Here is a 6000-nt window from a genome sequence, read left to right as displayed (position 1 = left end):
CAAAGCCAGAGGCAGCGCTCTGCCCCTGCCACGGCCCACATCAGCCCCCAGCAGCAGGGGCCCCTGTGGGGGGCTGGGGCCAGGCCGGAGGAGCTGAGCTGAGGAGGCTGAAGGAGACTGGCCCAGTTCTGCGGTTTCCGTTTTTTAATGTCATTTATTTAAATTAATTTATTTTTATTTATTGATTTTAGAGAAAGAGAAAGGAGACAGAGAGACATTGATTTGTTGTTCCACTTATTTATGCATTCACTGGTTGCTTCTGGTATGTGCCTTGACCCAGCATTGAACCTGTGACCTTGGTGTATGGGGACCACGCTCTAATCAGGTAGACAGCTACCTGGACAGGGCTATCTTTTAAAAAAAATTTTTTTAATATAAGAAGAATGTACTCATGCATTACTTATATAATTAAAAGTTTAAAAATTCAGAAATATTTTACTAACATGTTCCCAGGAAATGTGTGGGGAAAGGGGAAAGATGAGAGGAAAGACCATTTCTGTTGCCTCACCTCCTCCACCGGATTTCCCCCGAGATGTCCGCCCTGCAGCTGCGTTGAGAAGGCACACGGTTTGGTGTTCTGCTTTCCCGTTACCTTCACAACGGCCTTGGTCAACATCTGCAACAGGCCCCGGAGTCTCTCTCTCCGTCTCTGTCAGTGGCCTGAGGGAAGGACGGCAGGTGGGCGGGGGAAGTGGCGGAGGTCGGGTGGGGCGTTCTGTGTGCTCTGGGCACTGGAGAGGAGGGTTCTGCAACCTGCACACCTGGAAGTTTTGGTCTGGGTGGTTCCCGGTCGTGGGAACTGCCCCGCGCACCGGAGCGTGCACGGGAGCGTGCACCGGAGCGTGGTTATCCCAGGCCTCCCCCCACTAAATGCCGCAGCAGCCCCCACCCCCGCAACACTGTGACAATATTGAGACCGCAGAGGTCTCAGACATTGTTGAAAGTCACCTGGGGTAAGGTTGCCAGATTTAGTTAAAGACAAAAAGAGGACACCCAGTTAAATTTGAAGTTGAATTTCAGATAAACTACAGATGATTTTTTAGGTAAGTGTGTCTCACAGAAGACATCCTTCTACTGAATTCACTTGGTTTTCTGAAACTCAGACCGAAGCGGACGGCCTGTATTTCACCTAGCAACCTAGGGTCGGGGTGGAGGGGTCACCCACTGTCCGGAGCCCGCCGTGGGGTGGCAGCTGTGAAGGAGACGACAGAAGGGCCCTGGCTCCCGGTCTGGCCGTGGGACAGGAGCAGGGCAGGGGGTGTGCTGGGCAGCCCCACTAAGGCTCTTCGGGCGCCTGGCTGGCTGGGCCCTTCAACTGCTGGTTCTGCTTCTGCTTCTGCCCCTTTCTCCTACTCAAACTGCTCTCCCCAAGGGTTTCCGTGACGTATTCACATTGTGTCCCCCACGGGCAGAAGTCACTGAAACCCGAAGGACTGCATGAAGCCCCCGTCCAGTGGGCTGGCAGCCAATCTCCCCAGGAAGCCCGCCTCAGAGGCTGGGAGAGCTTTGAAGGGCAGGCTCCTGGGGCCTCCTCCACTCAGGGTCTGGGGAGGCAGGGCCTTTGAGGCTGGACCTGCTGGGCTTGGCAGGGGTCCCTGGGAGAGGTGGTGAGATTCAGCAGCTGGAGGCAATGGAGGAGACAGCCCAGCCCTTCCATAAGCTTTACTGTGTGCCAGGCCCTGTGCTCGGGGCTGGGGAGGCATTAGTGGTCAGGCGGAGCTGGCCCTTGCTCCGTGGACAGGTATGGGAGGTGCCGGCAGGGAGCGTTGAGGGCACCCAGAGGACCAGTGAGTTGGTCTGTGGGGCAGAGGGCCGATCAACAAGTGGTAAGTCAAGCCATGGATGTATGTGAAGTCCAAGGTGCCTGAGACATCTGGGGCAGACGTCCAAGGGCCGGAGCTTTGGGTCCAGGTTAGGCAGAGAAGCATGGGCAGAGCCCTTCGGGACGATGAGCGCCATAGCTGGTCAGAGAGAGAAAAGAGGGTGAAGACAAAGCCTAGGAGCCTCATGTTTAGGGACAGTGAGGGACACTTGGAGAAATGGTCAGAGGGATTGATGCTGGGAGGCCACTGAGGAGTACCCAGGAGGGAGCAGACGACGGCAGCCAGCACTCCTGGGAGGCAGACCAGCTGGGGACGGCCATGGAGGATACGAGGACATAGCCAGCACAGTCCTGGGCCTCTCACTTCAGGATGAACGTTCACTCGCAGAGTAGACCCAGGGGAGGACAGGTGTTGTCGGGGAAATGTTGAAATGCACTGGGGATGCCAACAGGAGAAGGAGGCCTCCTGGGGCCACGAGCCACCCATAGCCAAAGCCCTGGAGACTCAGACTGCCTTGGCTCACTCTGCGGCAACCCAGCTGGTCGTCGGACGTGCCAGACGGGCTCCTACCTCAGGGCCTTTGCACCTGCTGCCACTGCCTAGACCACTTCCCCAGCAGGCACAGCCTCACTGCCTTAAGGTTTTTATTCAAATGTTATTTCTCCAGTAGGCCTTCCCTGACAACAGTTTAAAGTAGCAACACTCCCAGCATTACCTAGTCCCCTTCCCTACTTTGTGTTTCTCCAAAATACATTTATCACCATCTAATGAAATCTGTATTAAATAGTTTTTGTTTTGATTTGAATAGACATGTTCACATAGTTCAAGGCTACAAGCTGTGCCCAGCCTTTTGCTGTTACAGATAGTCCTGCAGTCAACAACCTTGCACCTAATTCTTTTTCTGTGTCGATGACACTCTCACCCAGAGTCCCAGAAGTGGCATTTCTGGGTCAAGGGTAAACACATTTATAATTTTATCTTATTAATTTTTTTCTCTTCTGACTAGATTGTAAGTTCCAGGAGAGGACTTTTAAACATTTTATTCATTGCTGTATCCCCAGTGCTTCCAACATGGCTTAGCACATAGTAGGTGCTCAATAAATTACATGTTGACGGAATGAATGACCTCATACCTGGAAGCCTGAAGACGTGCTCCTGGGGGCCATTCCAGTCGGCCTCCGTTCCAGCCTCGGGGCTGCGGATCCTCAGAGGCTTCTGGACGCAGCCCGCAGTCCCTGCCGTCCCACACCCCCTCCAGAAATCTGAAGTCTTCTATCTGAGTAGATGCAGGGGCGCTGTTCCAAGGCGGACTGTTCCCTCTCTCACTGCTTCCCTGGCTTTACCCAGGAAGACATTTGAGAAATATGTCTACTAGGCAACATGCCTCGTTTCACTTCTCAATTCCCTTCCCTGCCTATAGTTTCCTCTTTTTAAAAAATGTACAAAATCACTAAATTCATGAAGAACGATCAGGTGGCAGAGAGACTGGGCTAATTTTCAGAAATTCATTCATTCATGGAGTGAAGTTTTTTTTTTTTAAAGATTGTATTTATTTATATTTTAGACAGAGGGAAAGGGAGAAAGAGAGGGAGAGAAACATCAATGTGTGGTTGCCTCCCACACGCCCCCTACTGGGGACCTGGTGCACAACCCAGGCATGTGCCGCAACTGGAAATCAAAGGGGCGACCCGATGGGTCACAGGTCGGCCCTCAAACCACTGAGCCACACCAGCCAGGGCGGAGTGAGGGTTTATTTTGTGCCTGGGCCTGAGAACATGATGAAAATTACCCCTGTGTCGAGGGTTCCTCATTCACATTCCTGGGGACCGAGCACCAAGAAGTTTCCTTGTGGGCAAGGACTCAGTACCCACCTTGTGCCCCCCTCCCCAGAAACCGGCTGGTTGGGTCCTCCGGGCCTTCAGGGCAACGGTGAAGAGACTGACTCGAATAATTCTCTGATCGTCTCTCACCTGTCAGAGGGACTGGTTTTTTTTTGTAGGTTGGTTGTTTAACTTTAGGTTTCATGTCTCTGGGAGTGTCTGTTGATATTTGTCTGAGTCAACTGTTTAACTGCAGGGAACTTGGTCGCTCTGACTCCAGGTGTTGCCCTTCGGGCCCCTTGGGGAGCACCGGGTGGAATCAGGACTTCTCCCATGGCCCCCCGGTTTTCACCAGAATGGGGAGGAAGTAGAGGGGAGAAAATTTGAAGCCAGACTGACCTGGGTTCAAACCCTGGCTTACTAACTGTGAGGGCTTGAGCAACTAAGGTCAAAGCTCCCTTCATCCTGCGTTCCGGAACTGCCTGTCCTTTTCCATCCCTCCGGTAACCAGGCACCGAGATACAGAGGACTGAAGGGGCAAAGTCCAGAACCTCTGACTCGGGGTTGGAAAGAAGATTCCATGAAGGCAACCTGTGTACCTCAGGCCAGGCCACCGCCTTCACCTTCACGGTGAAGCGGTTCTTTCTAACAAAACCAGGACCCCCGGCTGCAGATCGTCCGCGAGGGTCTTTTGCAGCTGCAGCTCCAAACATGTTTTGGCTCCTAACATAAACTTTTTAGATTTTCTGAGAAGTTCAGATATAAATTAGAGAACTGTTTAGATCTCTTTAATTGCATCTGGTGCTAAAGTGTTCATAACCTGTGTAGCCAGGCGTGTTCTTATTAAACTTCGCTAAACAGAAAACTCCAGAAAATTCCTAGACACTGGACACCTGCATCAGTGTGTATGCTGCACTGGGGGATCCCAAATTTCTATACAGACTGAATCATCAAGAAAAAGCCCTTCGCCCAGGCCAGGTGGATCAGTCAGTGAGAGCGTCGTCCGAATATGCCAAGATTGCAGGTTCGATCCCTGGTCAGGGCACATACAAGAATCAGCCAATGACTGCGGGAATGAGTGGAACAACAAATCAGTGTATCTCTCTCTCTCTCTCTCTCTGTCTCTCTCTTTCCCTTCCTCTTTTCTCTCTAAAATCAATACATTTAAAAGGAAGAAAGAAAGGAAGGAAGAAGGAGAGAGAAAAAGAATTCTGTAAGACCGAAAGAGACAGGAAATTGCTTTGACTGTAAGAAGCTGAAGGTTGGAGGGAGCTTGAAGCTGCCTGAACTTGAAGATACCCAGTGGTTATTTCAAGAGATGACAGTGATTAAGACAAAGGGTTTGGCGTAAACACAGGAACAAAACTACCCCGGGCAGATTTGACGGTGACTGCATCGGCTGAGAAGTAAATGTCATTTCAAGCCCTTGAGCTGGCGTTGCCTGAAGCGGAGTGTCCCACCGTAGCCTGGGGGAGACGTAGGGGACAGAGCAACAGTATTCGCCCCATGCACCTTGTCTGGATTCTGCCTCAAACCAACCAATTGTCAAAGAGAAAAAACAGAGAGAGGTATTTGGGGAAATTGGAAAACTGACTCGATATTTGAGGGTGAGGTCTTGATAACCCTCAAAGCGGGGTGACGGGCACATGGGGTGCATTTTGCTCTTCTTTTCACCTCTGCATATGTTTGAGTTTTTTCATAAAAAAGTAAAATACACTAAGGCCAAAATACAGAGTATTTCAAATGTTAAGATCGAATACTTCTCTTTCCTTACGTAGCGTCCATTGCTTAACATCGTGCCACCTTTTTTTTACTTTGTGTCTGAACCACAGTTTTCTGGTACGGGTTTGTGTTCTTCCTGGAGTTTCTCGGCCCTTTTCCCATTAGTGTCTGAGAGGGGGAGCAGGTGCCTTTTTTTACCAAGTGACCAAGAGCTTCTAGCTTCTTAATTGTACTACCTACTGACTGGAATTTACTTTCTTCTTGAAAACGTTTTTAAGACACCGTTAATCAGAGCCTTCTGTTTTCCTGTTCTATTTTCATTCAGATACTTCCAGGAAAACAATTGCCACCCTGAAAGTTTTCTGTTCAGAGTGGGTCTGGGTCAGTCCCATTGTTTCTTGGGTGTTCCGCCTGTCAGGTCGGGCCCCCTGGGAGCAGAGCCTGAGACGAGGATTCCGGTGAAAGTGAGACCACTCGTTCACCGTCACCAGGATGGAGCCGGGAAGCAAGGAAGGGTCCTGGGCCGGACGCTAAGTTCAGCGTGACCCCGCAGAGACCCTGGAGTTTACCCCCTTGAAACTGGGGGGCATTTTGTGCAGCCATGCACGGCAGCTGGGCGGTGGGTGCACCAGACG

The sequence above is a fragment of the Artibeus jamaicensis genome, unplaced genomic scaffold (assembly GCF_021234435.1).
Source record: "Artibeus jamaicensis isolate MK-2021 breed Jamaican fruit bat unplaced genomic scaffold, CSHL_Jam_final contig_64, whole genome shotgun sequence".
Lineage (NCBI taxonomy): Eukaryota > Metazoa > Chordata > Mammalia > Chiroptera > Phyllostomidae > Artibeus > Artibeus jamaicensis.
The sequence above is the reverse complement of the archived record's forward strand: the minus strand, read 5'-3'. Positions refer to the sequence as shown.